The sequence below is a fragment of the Pelobates fuscus genome, chromosome 4, assembly GCF_036172605.1.
Source record: "Pelobates fuscus isolate aPelFus1 chromosome 4, aPelFus1.pri, whole genome shotgun sequence".
In the NCBI taxonomy this organism is placed as follows: Eukaryota; Metazoa; Chordata; class Amphibia; order Anura; family Pelobatidae; genus Pelobates; species Pelobates fuscus.
The window spans coordinates 61629253-61654728 of NC_086320.1; positions in this window are offsets into that span (position 1 = coordinate 61629253).

Genomic DNA, 25476 nt, shown 5'->3' on the forward strand with positions numbered 1-25476 from the left:
GGATTTTAATCATATCACCCCATTATAACAACCATGTGGAGAGTAAGAGAGAAGAGTGTGCGACTTTGACGTGTATATTGTCTAAACAAAGTTCCATGTTATAGTTCCAGCCATAATAAACCAATTTTAAACAAAGGTTAAGTACGTCATACTGCTACGTACTTGTTTTGCTCACTGAAATAACATACAATACATACAATACATACAAATCCTTTAATATATATATATATATATATATATATATATATATATATATATATATATATAAAATAATTTAAAAAGGGATGGCATCCATTTCTTCCATTAGCACAGCAACAAGTTGTTGCATTTTTCTTGTAATTTTTTATTTTTTTATTTTATTAATTTAAATAGATTTAACCCCTTAAGGACACATGACATGCGTGACACGTCATGATTCCCTTTTATTCCAGAAGTTTGGTCCTTAAGGGGTTAAACAGAGTAGACTTATATATTCGTATCAATAAAGCAATTGATAGGTACTGTATGACCTACTCAATGAAACCCATGCTAAGTACATAACAAAAATGTCATTAAAATGGAGGTCAACTACAGTGTGAAATGTCCGATTTATATCTGTTACTATTATTATAAAAAAAATTATATTTGTGAGAGTTTGAATAATTGTTGTATTACATAACAATGTAGGTTAAAAAAGACCCCAAGGGATTATGATTCACCAAACATACCTCTATTGCTAATAATAAAGTACTGAACTTTTGATAGTCTGCCAAGAAACTAGCCTTTTGGAAATTAATCTGACTTTTTTCAATGTTAAATTTAAATTGTAAATTTAGACACTTTCATAGTCTGTCTGTTTACAATCTACAGTTTGTGGCAAAAGTATTTAAACCCTTGGACATGATAACATTCAGTACTGTTACAACCTGGAATTAAAGTAATAATCCAAACATATAAAGCTCTTCCGCTCTTCTGTAATGCAGCTCTTTGAGAAGTTTGTCATTGGACAGCCGTACAAAATGTAGACCTGCAGACACAGCGATGGACCACAATAGAATCTTGACCGAGATCAATGTTGGTGTCAATGCAAATCTCATCTACCTAATAGTTATGAGGGACTTGCATGGGGGGCCTCCCTGTATGTGAAGAACCATTCCATGCCTCTATAGTTACAGGTGCACCCACTACTTGAGGTGTATTACTTGGCTGGTGTTGTCAATGTATTAAACCAAAGAATATGTATTTGAAACTGTAATTCTAAGCTATGAATTTGGTTATACTCAGTGTCACAGCACTGAGAATGTTTGGGATCTAGCAGAACACTGCGGTGGTCATAGTTCATAGAAATTTCTTTCCTAAATTCAGAATATATGAGGCTCAAAATATGCATTTTATTTGTAAATACAATCACATCCAAATAGTGCTTATATAAAGTGTTTTGTTTCAGTATAGTTACTGCAGACTGCTCAGATTAAAGAGAGCCAAAAGGAGGGTATTACATTTATATTAAATGCATGTCAAACTTGCGGCCCAAATGAATATCTTTGCGGCCCGCCTGCCCTTGAACGGCTTTGTGTTGTGGCTGTGACCAGCGGCAAGACCTCCTGTCTGCCCTGCCACAGCCTACCGTGTGCTCCGGCAGCCGCAAGAGCACTAAACATTAGTCCACGACAGCTGCCAAATATGCGCATACAGTGTGTGAAGTCATATCCGGCAGCAGAGCTACAGTGCACAATGTCGATAACTGTCTGCAAAGCAGGCCAGCCACTACCCCTTCCTTCCTGCTCACAGTGTCAGAGGAGTGTCTGGCCTGCTTAAACAGAGAAGACCAGGGCTCTTAAGGTAGGTTTATCTTGAGGTAGGGGAAGAAGGGCTTAAGGGACCTTCCTGTGTAGTGTGTTAAATTAGGGGAGGGAGAGGGAAATGTATTAAATTGGGTGAGGGAGGGGTGCAGTGTATTAAATTAGAGTGGTGGGAGTGGGGGAAGTGTATTCAATTGGAGTGAAGGGAGGGGGGCAATGTATTAGATTAAGGGGCAGTGTATTAGCTTAGGGGAAGGTGTCAGTGTATTAGAGTGGAGGGAGAAGGGGCAGTATATTAGAGTGGGGAGGCCACTGGAGGCCAGGTATTAGATTGTGAGGCAGTGTTTTAGACTGGGGACAGTGTAATAGTTTGGGGGAACAATGTATTAGTTTTGGGGGGGGGGGCAGTGTGTTAGAGTAGGGTGGACCGAGCAGTGTATAAGAGTGGAGGGAGGTTAGGCAGCATATTGGATTTGGGGGCAGTGTATTAGATGGGAAGCAGTGTATTAGAATGGTCTGCATGGAGGAACTGAATGCTCCCCATGGAGATGCTGATTGTCCATGCTGCCTTTTACCACACTTTCACAATAACCTCCCAATATTTTCCGATGGGAAAGCATTGGATTGACTGAGATCATCAAATTTGATCTCAACCAAAGTGAAGAACACACTCCTAGGACTTAAAAATTAACAAGATAATATAATTGTTTTTACAGCTATGCAACAGCAAACATTCACCATTTCAGTCCCATTACCAAACTTTTCTTAATATGTCAAGGTAGTTGGACTGAAACATTGGTTATATGCAAATGCATGTTTCCTTAAAATAAAGTTGCTCTTTTGTTTACTTTGAAGCTCTCTATGTCAGGACATCCAGTATCAGGTGACTTTTATTATACTGTTCTTTTCGAAATTAACTTCGGTTTATATGAAAACTGAAGTTTTTGTTTTTTAGCGGCCCACGTAAATGTAAACCTTGTTTATTTGGCCCGTCTTAGCCTTTGAGTTTGACATGCTTGGGTTACAATAATATTTGCATGAGTTCAGCTCACATTGTTATATTACCAATGCATATGGATAGGATGACATCTAGTGGTAAGGATACAGGGACCTTCTTTCTGTTGCCATGAAAAGAAAAGAAAGATGATGAAGTACACATATTGTATAAAGAAGTCATATATGATGTACAAGTTAGAGTTTCTACTGCCAACAAATAATTGTACTGAAGTGGTTTATAGTTATGAGGTGGGGGAATGTATTGCATTGTATCTTTAAAGTAACCACTATAGTAACCACTTTGTTATGTGTTACTAATATGTATTGATTTAATGTCTATGTTCTATTTGTATGTTACATCTTTGCCAAAGTAGAACAATTGGAAAGTGGAATGCTCAAAGAGAGCTCTGACAAGGTTACATTTAAACGTATGCCCAGTGGAACGCATAACGATAGTGGAACACATATGGAATGCATCACGTAAACAAAACTTCCCCTCCGAAGGATGAGCTAGAACTGAATCTGAGTTATGCGGTCTGCAGGTGGACATGAATGCATGGATTGACAGATCGTCAGATGGGGCGAGTGTCTAGAGAGTTTTTATAGACATTTATGTATAGTGAGACTGAGTTATAGTTGTAATTTACCCCTGAGGAAGTTTAAACGCACCAGACAAAACGCGTAGGGTTGTGGCTATTTTTAACAATTTATTCATCAGTCATATCCACTTGAAGAGGAGTTTACTTACCAGTCCATCTTCAGTTTTAAATATGCTATGGGAGACTGGACTTTGGTGTTAACTCTTCATAGTGGTGATATACCTATTTTAACTTCATACTTTGTAAGTGCAATACATTATTAAAATTTTGGTATTTTTGAATATACACAATGCGTTTTTGATTTTGTCTTATTTTTAAATGAAAATTTTTTGGGGGAGACAAAAGAAGAGTTAACATTGGTGATATGCCTCTAATCAATGACAACTTTGTGAGTGTAATAGTTGTGTACAGATGTTGTGTACAGATAATACTGCTCTATAAATGTATTCTCTGTAGATTTTGTGTTTATTTGTTGCCTTGGTGAAGTTGTTTGTTCTTTTTGTCTATTGATACTGTATTAAAATGGTAATTTTATTTCTTTTAATTATTTTTCACTGGTTCATTGGTGTTAAAATTCATTTCACCCAACAGAACAAGACACGTCCAATTTGAATATATATATTTGTGTGTGTGTGTATGTGTATAGATATATATGTATATATGTATATATCATAACAATGTGTAGCTCCTGCCTATCCTCAATTATACAGGAACCTAATTAAAAAAAAAAAGTATAAATACCCTCTCCTATCCCTCCCACTCTGTCTTCTTGTTCCTGTCTTATCCATTTCTGAGCTAAAAATGTTTATGTCAATCACAGCTTCACCTGTTATAACTATCCTGAAACATATCTGCTCTTAGAGGAAGGGGGAACCAGTGACACCTGAACAAGTGCAATGACACAAATGATTTAAGATTTAGGATATTTCTTATGGATGTTAATGCTATTATATAGTTATGTACTACCGTATAAATTAGCTGGCCAATAAATTGTCCTGGTAGTTATTAAACAAACTGTGTAAGGTAGCTTAGTACCAGTTTGGGGGTTATAAGTTTCCTTTTCCCTGTCTAAATTGCTGAAAAAATATTAATATAAAATTAAACTAATGTAGAGTACCAAACGTCCCCTATGACAGTAGCAGAACTACCAGGGTTGCTGCAGTTGCTATTGTGAGAAAAGGCATTCTTGCACTAAGGCTCAATGCTTCCTAGTTCTGCTCTATGAAGCAAGGGGGAACCAGTAAAACCTCATACGAGAGACTATTGTCAGTATAACTGTACATTAGGCTTGTGAAAGATCATTTATTAGTACTCTACACAAAAAGGAGACACTTTACACTATGGACATAGAATGAGGCTGATAGTGTCACTAAATTACTCTGGGATAAATTTATCTTAAATCCATCATTATGAACTCTGGTTAAAAATAAGTAAGAATCCCCCCAAAAAACACAAAATGTCCAAGTTTGAATCACATTTGTTCAATGCTTTGTAGCAATTTTTAACCCCTTAAGGACCAAACTTCTGGAATAAAAGGGAATCATGACATGTCACACATGTCATGTGTCCTTAAGGGGTTAAATTGGTTATCACTTCAAGTTACGTCAAGTTGTTACAGATTTGCAAAACTTTTGAGATCTACCGTATATACTCGAGTATAAGACGAGTTTTTCAGCACATTTTTTGTGCTGAAAAACTCCCACTCGTCTTATACTCGAGTGAGTGTCTGTATTATGGCAATTTTCATTGCCATAATACAGACTGGGGGTAGAGGGGGGCTGGCAGAGCTGTAACTTACCTTCACAGCAGCTCCTGTCAGCTCCCTTCTCTCTCCTCCGTCCGTGCAGCTCCCAGGTCGGCTTCCTCTGCAACTCTCGCGAGAGCCGCGGGGTCAGAGCGTTGCCACGGGTTACCGTGGCAACGCTCCGCGCGGCCGCGAGAGATGCAGAGGAAACTGACCTGGGAGCTGCACGGACGGAGGAGAGAGAAGGGAGCTGACAGGAGCTGCGGTGAAGGTAAGTTACAGCTTCCTGCCAGCCCCCCTCCTACAGCCCATCCACTGGACCACCAGGGAGTGAGAGCCCCCCTCCCTGGCCAGCTAACAGGCAGGGAGGGGGGACGAAAAAAAAAAATATTAATAAAACAAATAATAAGAAAAAAAATATTAAAATAATAATAACAAAAAAAATAATACAATTAATAATAAAATAAAAAAATAATTACCTAAAAAAACAAACAAACAAAAATATTAAGATAATAATTAAATAATAATTAATAAAATGCCCAACCCCCACCAATGCTCTGCACACACACACACACACACACACACACACTGCACTCACACATACACACACTGCATTCATACACACACTGCACTGCATTCATTATATACACACTGCATTCATACACACTGCACTCATACACACACACTGCACTGCATTCATTATACACACACTGCATACACACTGCACTCATACACACACACTGCACTCACACATACACACTGCATTCATCATTCATTATATACACACTGCACTCATATACACACTGCACTCATATACACACACTGCACTCATATACACACACTGCACTGCATTCATTATACACACTCATATACACACTGCACTCATACACACACTGCATACACACTGCACTCATACACACACTGCACTGCATTCATTATATACACACTGCATTCATACACACTGCATTCATACAAACACACACACTGCACTCATATACACACACTGCACTCATATACACACACTGTACTCATACATACACACTGCATTCATACACACACTGCACTCATACACACACTGCACTGCATTCATTATACACACACTGCACTCATATACACACACTGCACTCCATTCATTATATACACACTGCACTCATACACACTGCATACACACACACTGCATTCATATACACACTGCATTCATTATATACACACGCTGTAAATAAATATTCAGTTAATATATTTTTTTTAGGATCTAATTTTATTTAGAAATTTACCAGTAGCTGCTTCATTTCCCACCCTAGTCTTATACTCGAGTCAATACGTTTTCCCAATTTTGGGATAAAATTAGGGGCCTCGGCTTATATTCGGGTCGGCTTATACTCGAGTATATACGGTATTTCTTTTTCAAGCTTTTACCCTCTATAGTCAACAAGGAATACAAATTGAAATACTTCACAACAACTTGCTCAATGTGGTCCTTCTTGATTAACTTTCTTTAAAGACGAGCAGAACATAACATATGTGTTCTCTATTTTTCATCAGAAACTACAAAGACGATGAAAAGATGTTAGCAGGGCTCGACATATTGTTACCATACTGCTGATAATGTAGCTGAAAGTCTGCCAAAAGATACAGATAATTGTCCAAAAGATTTATGATAATGTTCACAGTTACACAACAAGAGAGAAATACTATGACTTATGTGGCTTGTTGGAGTTTCGCAGTAACTGATCCATCAGATCCACACTTTCTTATCTCTGGTGCTTGTCATACAAATTTAGTTACAGAATAGTTTTAAGAATTTTGTTGTCTTTTTTTCCCTTTTATATTGAATTATAGAATAACTATTCTTTACTGAAGAAAAATAACTTAAAAGCAGTCATCAGAAAATGTGTTTTTATGGAGATTCATCCAACTTGCTGTCGTTCACTTGGCCAAATTAGATATGAGTAAAACAGGACTTTTCACTATAAAAATAAAAAGTTAAAGTTGTGCGAACGAAAAATGGGCTAATTACCATTTATTCTGGCCTGTACAAAAAACGGGACAGCTGTTACTATTGACATCAAAAAGAAAGTGTTGGGCGATTGAAGTAAGCGCCTTTTCCAAATGCTTCTAAATGTAAACTTTTCATATTAACTGAACTTTTGTCAACCTGTTCTAGAGTCGGTCTGCTTTCTGACGTTTCCTGTGGGGGCAGGACAGCTTCAAATAGGGATCAAAGCCTGGTTTTACGAAATACTTGTATTGCTACAATGTCATGATATTGTGACATTACGGAAACATTTTTCTCACTAATGGTCCTTTTTAGAAGTAAACAGATTTGTTTTCGTTTTATCTTGGTAGTTTTTTTTTGTTTTTGTTTTTTTAAAGCTGTGATGTCATGTAATGGAACATTTTTTTGCCTTGCTGTGTTAGATTATTTATTATGATCACAAGGGTATTAGACCCTAATTTGGACACCAACAAAGCTTTCAGACTCAGAGCTCAATATGTACATAATCTGCATATGGCTATAAGTAAAAGTTAGTGCACCTGTCTGTTGTCCAGTGTAGTGTTAACCCCTTAAGGACTGAGCCAAATGTACATGTTGTGATCAAAACAAAAACGTAAACAAAACCTGGAATTTGTCTATATGTCTGTTCAACCGTAATTCCCCTCTTTCATATTAAGTGTATCCACACTTATTATACATAATTTTATTCAGGGGAAACAGGGCTTTCATTTAACATCAGATATTTAGCTATGAAACATAATTTAATATGAATAAAATGTAAGAAAGACATTTTGTAATTTGTTTAGTTCTACATGACATTTTAACTGTGAATGTCATAATACTGGTTGCTTTTACTGCAATAAAATAAACATATTTGTGTTCAGCGATGTCTCACGTGTAAAACAGTACTCCCTATGAACAGGTTTTATGGTGTTTTGGGAAGTTACAGAGTCAAATATAGCATCGTAAATTGTTCAGTTTTTTCACACTGAAATTCACCAGATTGGCTACGTTGCGTTTGAGACCGTATGGTAACCCAGGAATGAGAATTACCCCCATGATGGCATATCATTTGCAATAATAGACATCCCAAGGTATTGCAAATGGGGTATGTCCAGTCTTGGGTAGTAGCCACTTGGTCACAAACACTGGCCAAAGTTAGTGTTAATATTTGTTTGTGTGTGAAAAATGCAAAAAAACTAATTTTAACGCCAAATTTGGCCAGTGTTTGTGACTAAGTGGCTTTTAAAAAAAACTGGACATACCCCATTTGCAATACCTTGGGTTGTCTACTAATGCAAATTGTCTGTCATTATGGGGGAAATTTTCATTCCTGGCCTACCATATGGTCTCAAAGGCAACATAACCAATCTGGCGAATTTCAATGTGAAAAAACTGAAACGCAAGCCTTATATTTGAATCTGTAACTTTTGAAAACACCATAAAACCTGTATATGGGAGGTAATGTTATACTCGGGAGACTTTGCTGAACACAGATATTAGTATTTCAAAACAGTAAAACGTATCACAATAATTATATCGGCAGTGTAAGTGCCATTTTTGAAACACTAATATTTGTGTTCAGCGAAGTCTTCTGAGTAAAACAGTACCCCCCATGTACAGGTTTTATGGTGTCTTGGAAAGTTACAGGGTTAAATATAGTTCTAGCAAATTAAATTCCCTGGACTTTCGGCCTGGGTTGTCAGGCAGGTCCCGCAAATTGTAATTAATTAGGTTATCTAATTATGTAAAATTATTACATAAATATATAGGTAGAATTTTACCACATGACAGGAGGTTTCATATTTGCATATCTCAGGCAGGTCCCGCAAATTGTAATTAATTAGGTTATCTAATTATGTAAAATTATTACATAAATATATAGGTAGAATTTTACCACATGACAGGAGGTTTCATATTTGCATATCTTTCTTTACTGAAAACTCCAGCAGCATAGAAACATAACAACCAATCAGAGAAAAGTTATGGTGCCCATAAAAGGCCCTGTCTATGACATCACTTCCTCTTTCTTTGCTGCTCCAGCCTACAACAGGTCAGAGTATTAGTACCTCTCTGATGTATTTATATATTTTACTCTACTTTCACTTTGTAACTAAATATTTATCCATCTACTGCTCCTTGCTCCCTTTCCCTGTCCCCCTGTCTCCCCATATTCAGTGTGTTACTACCACTTTATCTAATTTTGGTCGGGCGGTCCGCGGGCGTCATGGCTGTCAGTGCCGCGCTCGCCGCGCGGTCCTGCCCTGCTGACACTCGTGGGACTGTGTGGGGACGGGTGGATGGTGGCCGGGGCAGTTTTGCGTTCTTCTGTTTTTCTGCCATTTTTCTCGCGGCCGCGAGCGAGTAAGCACTGCTACACGCGACCGGCGGCCATCTTGGATCTCGCGGCTTCGCTACTACGGGGTGCCGAATTGTCGAGACCCCGGCACCCAAGTATTCACGCCTCTGGCAGGTGGATGTGGTGCTGAGATTCCTTAGGGAATGGCCGGACAATCCTTGTTTGTCACTGAAAAAACTTTCAGCCAAACTAGCCCTCTTATTATGCCTCGCCTCATTTAGACGGATGGTGGACGTTAGGGCTTACGATATGGATGGTTTCTCTCTCACACCAGACGGGGTTACCTTTACCATGTCGAGACGAACTAAGTCCGATTCATCTTCAGTGTCATACCCATACTTTGTGTCAGACGCCACACTATGCGTGGTCAGAACGCTAATGGGGTACACCGATATCTCTACCCCTTCGAACTCATTCGACGGGTCACCTTCCTACTTCTCACGTGAACCCTCATGGACCGGTGTCTACCGCAACACTGGCCAGATGGGTCCGCTGGCTATTGTCTTTAGCGGGCGTCGAACCTTGTTTCGGAGCCCACTCGGTCAGGGGAGCGGCAGCCTCACAAGCTTTTTCGGCCGACGCTTCCCTAGCCGACATTATACGCTGTGCGGACTGAGCACGAGAGAGTATGTTTAGAACATTCTATTTCGGCAAACATCTCATGCTTCCTTCACATTGGTCAATTCAAAGCTTTAAAAATGCAAACATGAAACCTTTTGTCATGTGGTAAAATTGAAGATTATATTAGCTTTAGTGTACTAATAATCTTAATTTTAGTAATGACAGGAGGCGAATATTTCCCACCCTATAGGATCCCTCCCATGTTTCTCGTGTTGAACAGAATATGTCCTTTATGTTCAGGAAGGTAAGTACGTATGGTTTGTATGTTTGCTACTTAGACCTGTATCTTGTGGGTCTTGTATAGGTTGAATATTAGACATGAACCTTGCATTATGTTGTGTTTATAGATTCTTAAATATCATTGCTTTAGAATAAATATATATTGATATGTTTCACATTGTAATGTTCGTTGGTATATCAGATGCTTAATGCTTATTGTATGCGGACAAGTTATCACGCCAGAGACCTTTCACCTTTTTCTTTTTCTTGCAGTGTGAACGTCTTCTCATCGAGACAAAGATTCACCTTCCATACCTCTGCATCGCGGAACTACTGGAGTTGGATATTCTAATATGTTGTTGAACTGTTGACGTAATATGATTATGTCTCTTGTTGTTATTTATTGTTTCGCTTCAAAGAAAGAGGAAGTGATGTCATAGACAGGGCTTTTTATGGGCATCATAACTTTTTTCTGATTGGTTGTTATGTTTCTATGCTGCTGGAGTTTTCAGTAAAGAAAGATATGCAAATATTTGCCTCCTGTCATTACTAAAATTAAGATTATTAGTACACTAAAGCTAATATAATCTTCAATTATTATATATATATATATATATATATAGGTGTGTGTAAATATGTATATATCATTTTTTTATTATTTTTATCTATATATAGTGATCTATATACTTATGTATATAGATTTATATATTTTGTTCTACATGTATTTTGATATCAATATATATATATTAATATCAAAATACAGTTAGAACGAAATTACACATGTATATTTTTTTATTATTTATTTTTATTTTATTTAACGTATTTACATATTTATTTATTTTATATTATATATATATATATATTTATAATTATATAAATATATTTAATCAATGTCATTCTACGTGTATTTTGATAATATATATATATAATTTTATATATATATTAAAATACACTAAGACAGTGTATGTGTGTGTGTGTATATATATATATATATATATATATATACTTAGATCATATATATAAAATATATTTATGATCTAAGTATATGTTTTATTTTAAACTGTTTTCAAAACTTTTATTTTACTTTTTTCAGGCAGCAGGGGGAGTACCTGTAATCACAGGCACTCCCCCTGCTGGCACTGCTGTGGACAGCTATGCCGTCCATGTGATCGTGAGGATTAGCATAACATAGCCTAAATCTGGAATGCATTTTAAGTAACACATAATAAAACGTGGATGTTATGTATAAATTTTAGACTTTTAGATGACAAAGGGAACAGTTACTGAATGTTGATTTTATTTCACAGATCATGTGAGAAGTCACTAACAATAAAAAAAAATTAAAAAAATCTATATTTATATGAAGTCACTTCCCCAACTTGGGAGTCACAGCCCCGAGTGCTCATATCACAACTGGGACTATTACTGCCTTCACCTTTCTAATTCTTCTTTCAGTCCTTGGTATTTGTCCACCTTCTCATGTTCCTTCTTTCTGATGCTATAGTCACTGGGTATTGCAAAATCCACCACGACTGCAGTCTTTCGTTCCTTGTCTACCATCACGATGTCTGGTTGGTTGGCCAGCACTTGCTTGTCTTTCTGGATCTTGAAGTCCCACAGGATCTTAGCCCTGTCATTCTCAACTACCCTTTGTGGTATCTCCCATCTGGACTTAGGCAGGTCAAATCCATACTCTGTGCAGATGTTTCGGTACACAATCCCAGCAACTTGGTTGTGTCTCTCCATGTATGCTGTTCCTGCTAACATCTTGCATCCGGCTACTAGGTGCTGGACTGTCTCAGAGGCCTCTTTGCACAGTCTGCACCTTGGGTCTTGCCTGGTGTGGTAGACTCAGGGGCGTATTAGCCGCGAGGCAAACAAGGCATTTGCCTTGGGCGGCATTTTCCAGGGGGCGGCAAAAAACGCCGCCCCCAAATGCCCAGGGCAAATGCCTTGTTAGCCTCGCGGCTAACTGACATGCTGGGCGGTCGGGCGGCGAGGGAGTACTTCCAGAGGTGTGTTTCCCTGGTGGTCCAGTGGCTGCTGGGTAGACTCCCTCGCGCGCCGCCCGCAGAGTGAGGCTGGAAGGCGGAGCCGGAATATGACGTCATATTCCGGCTCCCAGCCTCACTCTGCGGGCGGCGCGCGAGGGAGCTGAGCAGAGAGCTCAGAGGAAGTGCTCCCTCGCCGGCCGCGCCGCCCAGCAGCCACTGGACCACCAGGGAAACACACCTCTGCAGAGACACACCCCCCCCAGCATTCCCAAAGGTAAGGAGGCTGGGGGGGGTGTTTAAATAAATTATTTTTTTTTTTTTAATGTGAGTGAGTGTGAGAGTGTCTGTGAGAGTGTCTGTGAGAGTGTCTGTGAGAGTGTCTGTGTCTGTGAGAGTGACTGTGACTGAGAGTGTCTCTGTGTGTGTGTCTGTGAGAGTGTCTGTGTCTGTGAGAGTGTCTGTGACTGTGAGAGTGTCTGTGACTGTGAGAGTGTCTGTGACTGTGAGAGTGTCTGTGTCTGTGAGAGTGTCTGTTAGTCTGTGTGTGTGTCTGACTGTGTGTCTGACTGTGTGTGTTTGCCTGTGAGTGTGTATGTCTGCTAGTGAGTGAGTGTGTGTCTGTTAGTGTGTCTGTTACTGAGTGTGAGTGTGTCTGTTAGTGTGTGTGTATCTGTCAGTGAATGTGTGTGTGTGTGTATTTAGAATGCGGGGCGGGGGGAAGGGTTGGGTGGGGTGGCGCGGGGGGGTGGGAGGGGGGCGCCTGATTTTGTCCTGCCTAGGGCAGCACAAAACCAGAATACACCACTGGATAGACTCCAGCTTCTAGTGCTGATTGCCTGCTCCTGTGCTGCTAGGATTAGTGCTTCTGTGCTGTCTTTCAGTCCTGCCTTTTCCAACCACTGGTAGGATTTTGTCATGTGAGACACATCCACTATTTGCCGGTGGTACATTTCATGGAGAGGTTTGTCTTTCCAAGGAACCTCCTCTTTTTCTGCATCCTCGATCTGTGGAAGTCTCAGGCATTCCCTTAGCAGTTCATCTTTGGGAGCCATCTTTGTGATATACTTGTGGATGCTCTGTGTTTCATCCAGGACTGTGGCCTTGACACTTATATATATATTTATTTTTACTGCTCCTCGTGTTTTTCCCCTCTATTGGATACTTTTTCTCACTTGATTTGTGATCACCTGATTAGTTGCTAGATCAGATATTTGGTACCAAAATTCTGCCAAAAAGTCAAACCACCATGTAGCCAAAATTCTGAATAAAATGTTCTCGCCAATCACAAGTCTAATAGATTACTTTTAAAACAGACTTAGAGGGACATGCATTACTTAACAATTATTTTTTATAAACCAGCAAGTAAAAACTTTGAAACATATATTTAAACCAAAATATAACAAGAAAAATAATAGAATAAATGTTTACAAACTTACTATAGATTTGGTCAGATTGCAGTATTGGGCACGCTTCTCAACTCAGCCAGGGGAGTTTTTTAAGGCTCCCCCCAAACCCCCCTTCCATTTTACCTAACCATCTCTTTTTCAGATCAGCCCATTAATGACAGAAACAGGACATCATTGTTTAGCAGCAGGAAAGATCAATCTGACACTAGAGCCTGCTCTACACGATCACACTTATCAGACTCACTCTCTTCTGCTTCTGTCAGGATGTTCCAATGTGAAAAGATCTTCCAAATGCACATCTGTAAATCTGTCAGGCATGCCAAATGCACTTTTCCAGCATCCCTAGGGATAGGACACTTCTCTGGAGCATAAGAGAGAAGAAGCAGGAAAATATGGAGAGAAATAAATTATGTTAACTGGCTTTTTTTCAGCCTGCAAAATCTTTTGAATGAGACAGTTGTCTCAACGTGATGCATGCCCCTTTAATGTGTAAGAGGGGAAGTTGTCATTTGGGGGATATTTGTAGACATTAAATAGTTGGAATACCTATCTGGCAGAGACATTTGGCCATACAGAAGTTCTGCTAGAACAATGTATGAAAAAAAAAAATGCTTCTTCATTATAACATAAATTAGTGTGCCTTGGATAAGAATAAAATATTTGTATAATATTACAAGGTGATATGTAATTTGTATTTTCTTGTGAAAATTATAGTACGCAAAAATGTTAAATGCAAAGAAGTGAAAAAGGAATAAAAACCTCCAAACACATTATTACAAAAAAAAACTTCATACTTGTGATAGTTTTTTTCTGCAAAAAAAAGTACAAAACTTTGTAAATGGTATCTTGCTTAAAGTAATGTGTGTTTTCCCTTTGCATGATTTCTCACGAGAGTCCTCTATTTGCTAGTTATATTAATCCCTAATTCTAAACAGAAAGAGTAGTTGCATCGATCCCACTTTTGTAGATCATCATGGCTGAAGGCCATTGGCCACATTCAACATGAATAGACTGAATAATTAAGTGTGCTTTTCTGCTCTATTCAAATTGACAGCAATTGTTGTTGAAGTCTACATCTGATTTTCTCAGTATATTACAAAAAGTCCATTATCTACAGAACATACGTAAATGAGAGACAGATGTGCTACTTAATTGGTGTGTAATATACATGACAAAGCTTATTAACTAATAAATAAGACGATAAAATGAAGAACGTGAAAAGAATTGAGACATGGAATGTGAATTAAAAACACATTAAATGTTAAACACAGATCCAAAGGTATATATGTTTCCTATAATATTAGAATAATCGATCAATGTTGTTGACTTAAGATGATATGACTGTTATATGAATAAGTCCACTAGTTTTGGTATAAATAATGCTATAGGACAGCAATGGTGAATCTATGGCAAATGTTGGCACACAGAAGCCTCTCAGTTGGCAAGAGAGATATCAGTTCAAAATATCGTCTCCACTGATTTCCCCTGTTTCCATGACACTGTGCCCCCTCACAGCGGTTACTATTGCAACACTCCGATCTCGCGAGAGTGATCTGTACCCCAGGAACTGCAGGGTAGAGTTCACTCCTCACCAGACCACCGGGGATTTCCTACCAGACCACCAGGGCTGGCAAGAAGGTCCCCCCTCCCAGACAAAGGTAAGAAAGGATGGGGGACATAAATATAATAATAAAAAAAATAATTAAAAAACACACATATTTGTTTTTTACTTTTACCCCACAGCACTCCAAAAATCACACTACACCCCAAATACCACACTGCACCCCTCACACACACACACACACACACACTAAACCCCAAACATCACACTACATCCCAAACACCACACTGCACCCCTCACACACACTACACCCCAAACATCACACAACAAACCAAACACCACACTGCACCCCTCAAACACACACGCTACACCCCAAACACCACATTGCGTCCCTCACACACACACTACCTCCAAAACACCACACAGACACACACACACTATACCCCAAACACCACACTGCATCCCTCACACACACACAATATACCCCAAACATCACACAGTGCACCCCAAACACACAGTGCACCCCAAACACCACAGTGCACCACACATCACCACCGCAAACACCACTCTGCATCCCTCACACACACACACAATACACCCCAAACATCACCCTACACCCCAAACATCACCCTACACACCACACTGCACCCCTCACACACACTACACCCCTCACACACACTACACCCCAAACACCACACTGCATCCCTCACACACACACACAATACACCCCAAACATCACACTACATCCCAAACACTGCACCCCAAACACCACACAGCACCCCAAACACATAGTGCAATCTTCAGACACACTACGCTACAAACAACACACACACAGCACCCTTCACACACACACAGCACCCTTCACACACACATTGCACGCCTCACACACCCTGCACGCCTCACACACAGTGCACACCCCCACACACTGCATAGTGTACCCTTTACACACAGTACACCCCTACACACATTTCATTCTACACACACACTACATCCCTTATACATACACACATTACATCCCTCATACACACACCCTAGATCCCGTACATAACTACACACACACACACTAGAATCCTCTACACACACACACACACACACACATACTAAATCTCCTACGCCCACTCTGGGTTCTCCACACACACACTAGATCCATTACGCACACAATAGATCCCCTATAGGCACACACTGCACCACCTATACACACTACGTTGATGACATACACACGCTGGATCTCCTATGAACACAGTAGATCCCCAGTAAGCAAACACACACTACTTTCCTTAAACACAGACACTTTACAACCCCTACACACACTACATCATCTATATAAAAAATACACTACAGCCTCTATGCACTCACTCGCTACATCACCTATACTCACACTCTCTACAGCCCCTCGCCATACATATTACACCACAAACACAACACAACTGAAACCGACATTTACACAAAACACCACACCCCAATAAACTCACTCTACACACACTCAATCCCACAAGCAGGCTCTAAACACATGTACAATACATTTTTCTTACACTTTTGTCATTTGGTATCCCCCTTATGGAGACACAGAAGACATGTTACAAGCAAACACAGCGCAAGCATGTTAATAAATTTGCTTGAGCTGCATAGAACAAATACAGGGCATTTTTTTTAATGCAAGGGCTCTTCAGCGGGGCTAAGCGCATTGAACCAACATGTTCACTTTGAGAGGATTTGTGCTTGTCATTGGTGATGACAAAACACCCCCCCTCTCTGGCCCACCCACTTCTCAGTGGGCCGCTGTGATTTAAAAATGCCTGGGCCAAATTATTTTCCCAGTCCGGCCCTGCCTGGTAGGACCCAAGTAAGAGGTCAAACCATTACAAAACTTGTTATAAAAATACTGGGGAACAGAGTCTGGGTATCCTGGCATCATAAGCATTGCAACAGGCTCTAGCGGTTATAATTCTTGTAGTAACCCTTTAATTAGGTCAGTTGTGTGAAGTGTTTTTCAGGTTTAGCAGTATTGGCACTTTGAAATAAATAAGTTGATTTTGTGTTGCAGTTGGAGAATTTGAGCTTGAAAAAATGTTCTCCATCAATGGTATGGGAGTTATAGCCTTTTTCTAGAGCAGAGTATAGGACTTGAAGTCAATTTAGATGTCTTGGATCGTTCTCTAGTAATCCTTTAGCAAAGCAGAAGGCTTTGCAATGGTGTTCAACAAACATAAGTTCTATGTTTCTAATATTGCGCTTGATACAGAAAGGATGCTATATACTTATAAAAAGTTCTGGTATGAATTAAATTATTAAATTTGTTTGTCAGCCAAGCTGCAGAAAACAGTCGCACCAAACCATAAAAAACTATTGTCGACTATGCTGAATTATACCAGAAAAGTTACAAAGTTTTCACTTTCTATTACTTTTTTCTAGATCAGTACCATCTTTGAACCTACGATTAGATAAGATTAAAGGAAAATTTATTTTGTTATAATTATTTAAAATTAAATATTGTATATATCCTCTGTGTGTTTTATTCTAACGTAAACATTTCACTGCACTTTTCACTTCTATTGTACCCTTGCTTGTGGGCAGCCAACATTAGGTCCTCTTTGGTGGGAATCATGACTTATCTGACCAATGACTTGGCAAGTAATAAAGGGCTTGTGCTCATTCAGTAATTCCAATATTATGCACATGAACGTAACCTTTAAAAATGTAAAAGTGTTGGCCTTTACATATTCATTACAAAATAAGAAACCATACATCTACATGACATATAATATTTTTATTTTAATAACCAAATCTGATGACCGTTTTTGTTTAAAGATTACTAAAGGTAACACAAAAAGCCTGAATTTACCATAAAGGAAAAAAATATGTAAAGTGTTTTATTCACAGTTTGTAGCTGATCTATGTGCACATTGGTTAAAACAGAGATCCTTAACTCTAAAACAAAATCAGTCTTATGAATTAGCAATAACCGGTAGTAAGTTACAAAATGCAAAGTCAAGCCATTGTTTTGATAACTCTAGCATCTACTCCACCTCAATTCCTTTATCCTGAGTTTAAGTTCAGCTTGGATCTCTACAAATATTTTTTCTAACACACAATTTTCAGAAACAATTGTAAAGCCAAAAAAGAATTTTCAGCTAAGTTGTGGATGCAAGAAAATAGGGTCATAGAAATCAAATCAAAGAAAACTGTCTAAATAATTATTCTGCACTGGGAACCATCTGTATGTTTTCTACTGTGGGTGCTCTTTTGAAACATATGTAGTAATTATCCGATTTAACTCCATAATCTGTTGATTAACCAGATAAGAAAGAAGACAGTGTTCCTTATTACCAAGAAAACCCTATGGGAAAATCTCAGTAGGGGTCTTCATTTGTTCTGTAGTTTTTTAACAATGAGTCATGCAGATGTTCCTAAAATTGGATATAATCCATAAAAGACATCTTGTACATGTATTTTTTTTTTCTCAAAGGCAATTGAGATTTAACATTTTGCAAACGAAATGCATTTTATAAAAAAAGTCAATACGTAATACAAAGAAGTTTTTATTTTTATGGTGCACTGTTTAGATTACTGTGATATGCATCATTTTAAGCCTTAAGCTACATTTTTTTCAGATAATTATTAAACACATTGTCCTAAATGAAGAACAAATGCAAAGTGTTGAGAACACATTAGTGGGAGTCTATGCACAAAACAGGATCATCCTTAACATCGATTGGACCATGGGCAAGAATTTGCTTGTGCCCCGGACCCAGCAACCTCCCTACTCTCTGGCATGCAATCATGCCCTCCATCCTGAGGCAGTGGCGGAACTAAAGTAGAGAGGGCCCTGATGCAAGAATGTTTTTGAGCCCCACTATTGCAAGGGTGGCTAAAAGTTAGATCCCCATCTGTCATGCAACGCCAACACTGCTTTAACAGCTGGGGCTGTACCATTTTCCCATGCTTGCAGCGTTTGTGTGTTTAAATGTTACCATGTTCTTGTAAGAAGTGTGTTTGCATGTGGTGTTGGTGTTAAAATGAAAGCATACAATTATGTGTAGTGTTAGCTTTTGAATGCAGGAATGATTTTATAAAGATTTTTGTTGTTTAACGCAGAGGTGTGTTTGTATGTAGTGTTGACATGTCAATGCAGGAGTGTGTTTGTATGTAGTGTTGACATGTCAATGCAGGAGTGTGTTTGTATGTAGTGTTGAACTTTGAATGCAGGGGTGTATTTGTGTGTCGTGTTGGCATTTGAATGCTGAGGTGTATGCACATATACACATACACTGCCACACACACACTCTGTGATACACATACACACACACAAATAGATACACACACACACTGGAACACATGCATATACCCAGATATACACACTGACACACATGCATATATGCAGACACATATACACACAAACAGATACAGACACACAGATGCACACACTGACACAGATACACACTGACACAGACATAGACACACATATACAACCTGACACACATGCAGATACACAGACACAAACACACACATGCAAATACATGCACAGAAGTATACACTGACACACATGCAGATACACAGATACACACACTTACACACATGCAGATACACAGATACACACACATATACATACTGACATACGCACACAGATACACATACTGAAAACACACAGATACACACATTAACAACATACAGATACACACAATGACAAAATACAGATACACAGACATACACTGACAGACATATTGACTGACACAAACATAGACACACACACACTGACAGACCTACTGACACACACAGACACATATACTGGCAGACATACTGACTGACACACACACTGACAGACCTACTGACAAACACAGGCACACATGTAAATTTTACACATGTAAAGCCACCCTTCCACTTTTTTCAGCTCAACGCACAATTTTCTCTGCACTAACTTAAAATGTATACAAGTATTTAACATCACCACTATTCTTTATTTCAAATATAATATAAACTTTAGATATGGACCCATAGAAGGCCCATTTAGAATTGTTCAACGTTTTCTTCTCATCTATTCATTACTGCTTTTTGAGGTATATTGAGAGTATTTATCCTGCTGAAGGGTCCATGACCTGCAACATAGCTTTCTGACACTGGGCAGTGCATTGTGCTCTAAAATGTCTTTATAATCTTCTGGTTTCATTGTGTTCTGCACTTATTCCAGGCACCCAGTGTCAACAAAACAACCTCAAAACGCCCCAAAACATTCACAGTGGGGGTGGTGTTCTTTTCTATGAAAACGTCTTTTTACCTTCTGTAATCCTGGAGTTTTTATAATTTGCCAAAAAGCTGTACTCTTGTCAAAAGAACATCTCCCATAGGGACTGTAGCTTATCAACACACACGCAAACGGCAGTGGAAGTTCATGGTGAATGGTGCATCACAGTATTTGATTAAAATGCAATGGTACTGAGACAGAGAGCTAAATATAGCGGTATACCAGACATATAGGAGCCCACAGACGACATCCCTACTCGCCCTCCAACAGAGACTACCATGGGGCGCAAAAATAAGAAAAAACAGCCGCCAGCGACCCCGAGAATGCCGGACATAAGGCTCTCCTTTGAGAGACCAGCAGCCGCAACCGCGGCTCCCGCCAAAGTGGCGCCCGCGGCACGGGCTGAAGAGGAGGCCTCAAAGGCATCCCAAGAGGAGGGAGACATATCCACCTCACCTGAACTGGGAGAAGACTACCCAGAAACAGACTCCGACGAGGACTCCTCCCCAGTGACTAAAGGAGACATTAAAAACCTCCTGCAAGACATAAGGCAAGTCTGGAAATCGGACTTGAAAGAGGCCCAAGCAGACATAGGAGACCTCCACAAGAGGATCTCCGAAATAGAAAATAAAGAGCAGTCACGGGAACACCAGATGCAGGACACCCACAACCAGATAGAGGACCTGGCCACAAAGGTGCAGAAACTTACCCGGTCGGTGACCACACTGGAATCCCACCACAGACGCAAGAATGTCCCCATGCGGGGAATCCCGGAAACGGTGAGCGACGAAGCCCTGCTACCCTTCACCCAGAGACTGGTGGCCTCGATGGACCTAAAGAGTAAAGATACCAAGGGGATTGTAGTCTCGGCGTTCAGAGTACGGAAAGCGGCAGCGGCACCTCAAGGGGCACCGAGAGACACAATAGTCATCACCAGAGACATTGTGGTGAGAACCGCTATCCTCAACAGATCCAGAGAGATCAAGACGTTCCGGCTCGAGGGCTGTTGTGTGACGATCTATGGGGACCTTCCCTTCGAGGCACTAGTGGCGAGGAGACAACTGGCACCAGTAGCCAAGAAACTGAGAGAGGCAGAGGTCCGGTACCGCTGGGGAGAAGATGGAATGCTGAGCATCCAAAGGGGAAATGAGACACTTACCCTATCGGCTGGGGAAGACCCCACGGCGTTCTGGAAGGCCATGAACTTACCGGGCAAAGAACCACAAAATACTGGGGCCTGACTCTGAGTGTGCCAATAAAGGTCGACTGAGAGCCTGCGAGCAGAGCGGCCCTGTAACAAGGACTGACCCACTACTTGCCTAACCCCATACCAGGCTACATGCCTTACAGACCACACAAGACTCACATAGCCAGTGAGGGAGACAGCCTCACACTAGGACGAACTGGAAGGCAATCCATGACACTCAGTCCCTCAGACATACTATAAGACACACTATGAGACGAAGTACTACATAGCCCTGATGCCCACCATCATAGCCGCACGAGACTACTCAAAATAGACAACACAAAATATCTCACAGGAGACGAGAACACACACCAGACTATAACAAGACCCAATTGAAGGCAACCTATGTGACATGTATGAAAGAGCAGCAGAACTCTAAATTATATGACCCATAGAAGAGGCAAAAAAATAATGCTTGCCTCCATGACATACTCTGTATTAGTTGTATTCTTTGATGCAAAATACTCAATAAAATACAAATTATAAAATGCAATGGTACCAATAAGGGTACCAGGACTTTTGGCCACATCTGTATAAGGAGCTTTATGTAGTTTCCGTAGATACCTGTCAAATTGGCGGGAGTATTAAAACGCTAAAGGGGGTTTCTTTATTTAACTATGCTTAACAGTTTTTGCTTTTTAACAGCAAAGATGAATAGGGCTAATAGTAAGGTAGCAGCCATAAAGATGACTTAAACTATCTCAATGGATGCTAAACACAAACAGAATAACTAATTCAGTATCAAACGATGATTGAAAGTGATCAAAATCCTGCTACTGTTAATCAGAATATAAAAGAAATATAATAAACTAAATAAAAAAGTAAAATAAGCAAATAAAGTGTGCATACATTTTTTTATATATACTATAACCATAAACGCAAATATAAGTAAACTTGGAGGAATTATTTAAGAAAGTGTCAGTGTTCATAAAATCTATACAAACAAATCAGCATCAATATCACTGGACCAATGATTAATAGTCCCTATGATTAAACTCTATTTCTTTTACATTGGCAAATAGTATTCCTAATTTATCTAATATATCTAATTTAAGAGGCATTACCTGCATAGGGTGTCACAGCTACTAAACAAGTAGAAATAAAAGTGGCCTACTATCATTAAAAGGATCTTAACTTCTTTAGCACTCCCCCCCATAAAAAAAAGATAAAAAGTAATTTAATTAAATATGTAAAAATAAAAGCATGGAAAAAAATAGAAAATGTACACGTTAATTCAAAACAAAATTACAGATGGCACCAAGTACCATCTGTATATTAACTTCAGGTGAGTTTTAACCAAAGATACGTTATGAATACACTGCTTTACTAACCGGGTAGCTTTAGTCCGTTCTATAAGAGAAAAGGATTTCCCAATATCCATTTTCCATTTGGTAAACGAGGGGACATGGGAACAGTGGCGTACTAAGGAGGGGGCGGTCCGCCCGGGTGCCACCAGGGTGGGGGGTGCCATGACCCTGGTCTGGGTGCTGGAGGGGGCTGTGTGAGCTGTGGCTGCACTGTGCCCCATGGCAGTTAGGGTGCCGTGCGGCCTGAACAGCTCACACAAGCAAACAGCTGCTAAACTTGCCGCACGGAGGAAAAGGGGGCGGGGCTAAGCAAAATCGGGGGTGGGGCCAAACCGACAGCGGGGGCGGGGCTTAATATGGCCCTTACCCGCTGCTGTTAGGAGGTGCAGCAAGATGGAATCCATGCTTCCCCACAGGCTTCAGGGAATCCAGTCTTCCTCCAGCCCACTGTCTGTAAGTAAGAGTGTGTGTGTCTGTGTGTGTGTGTGTAACTGTATGCCTGTAACTGTGTGTGTGTGTGTATGACTGTGACTGTGTGTGTGTGAGACTGTATGCCTGTAACTGTGTGTGTATGTGTGTGTGTGAGATTGTCTGTGTGTAATTGTATGCCTGTAACTGTGTGTGTGTGAGACTGTCTGTGTGTAACTGTATGCCTGTAACTGTGTGTGTGTGTGTGTGTGTGTGTGTGTGTGTGTGTGTGTGTGTGTGTGTGTGTGTGTGTGAGACTGTCTGTGTGTAACTGTATGCCTGTAACTGTGTGTATGTGTGTGTGTGAGGCTGTCTGTGTGTAACTGTATGCCTATAACTGTGTGAGTGTGTGTGTGTGTGAGACTGTCTGTCTGTGTGTAACTGTATGCCTGTAACTGTGTGTGTGTGTGTGTGTGTGTGAGACCGTCTGTATGTAACTGTATGCCTGTAACTGTGTGTGTGTGTGTGTGTGTGTGTGTGTGTGAGACTGTCTGTGTAACTGTGTGCATGACTGTCTGTGACTGACTGTGTGCGTGTGACTGTCTGCCCGTAACTGTGTGTGTCTGTCTGCCTGTAACTGTGTGTGACTGTCTGTCTGTAACTGAGTGTGTGACTGTCTGCCTGTAACTGAGTGTGTGGGGCTGCAGGGATTTTGTAGAAGGGGGAGGGGTTTTGTATTGGGACATAAGTCTTTATAATGGGGGATAAGCAGTGGATTTGTGGAAGGGGGTTGCGGGGGTTTTGGAGACGGGGCAGTACAGGATTTGTAGAAGGGGGCAGGACAGGGGTTTTGTAGGAGGGGCAGGACAAGGGTTTTATAGGAGGGGCTGACAACGGTTTTGCAAAGTTTACAAATTGTAAATAAAAAAGAAATCCTTTAACATTTTTTACAGTTTTTTTTTTTTTTTTGTGGGGGGCGAGGGGGTGCCAAGCACAGGATCCGCCCCGGGTACCAAATGCTCTAGGTACGCCCCTGCATGGGAGCCCTGTTCTAATGAATCAAATAGTTTATTAACTCTAGAAATGCCTCCCTTCTTTTGACTATTCACTAATTGAGTGGCAATAAAATGGTCTTTAAGAATCAATTTAGAAAGCAAGTAATTCTTGATCCTAAGATATAAAAACAGATCTCTATGGGGAAGATTATATTTTGATTGTAATTGAGCAAATCGGGCTGGATTAAACCCTTCACATAAATCAGCTATTTTTCGTATGCCTAGCTGTTTCCAAGCATTAATATTTAATTCCACCATAGCATATTGAAGAACCTCTACAGGGGTATCATAAAGTAATATACCCTCCATTTTTAGTTTTTTATGTAGAGATTTCGCAATATCTATCATATCACTTAAAATTTTGTTAGAGACATGTTCAAATTCTATTCCACCCAGGTTCAATAATCCTAACCACACAAGGATAGATAATTAGAGAACATGCTTTGAAAACGATTAAGAATCACCTTATCTAGGTGGTTATCTCTTATTCTATATGGTATTGCCCTAAAAATATATAGGAGTTTCGGCATCAGAAATGCTTTAAGCATGTTTAATCTTCCTATCCATGATGATTCTAATCTCCTCCATTTTATAGCTAGATATTGCAGTTCATCAAATAGGTTATCATAGTTTATTTGAATTACACTAGCCAGATCAAAAGATATTTTAATCCCCAGATAGTCAATTTTAGCTCTTGCCCATACTAAGTTGAAACAGCGGCCCAAAAGATCTTTCTGTGCATTGGTTAAAAGAAAGGATAACATTTGTGACTTTTTCAAGTTAATCTTATAATTAGAAAATCTGCCATAGATAGAAATAACGTCCAACAGACATGGAATTGAAACCATTGGATCGGTCAAAGTAAGAAGAACATCATCAGCGAAAAGAGATATCTTAATATCCCCCTCCTGTGTCCCCACGCACTTTATATTGATGTTCTCTCTA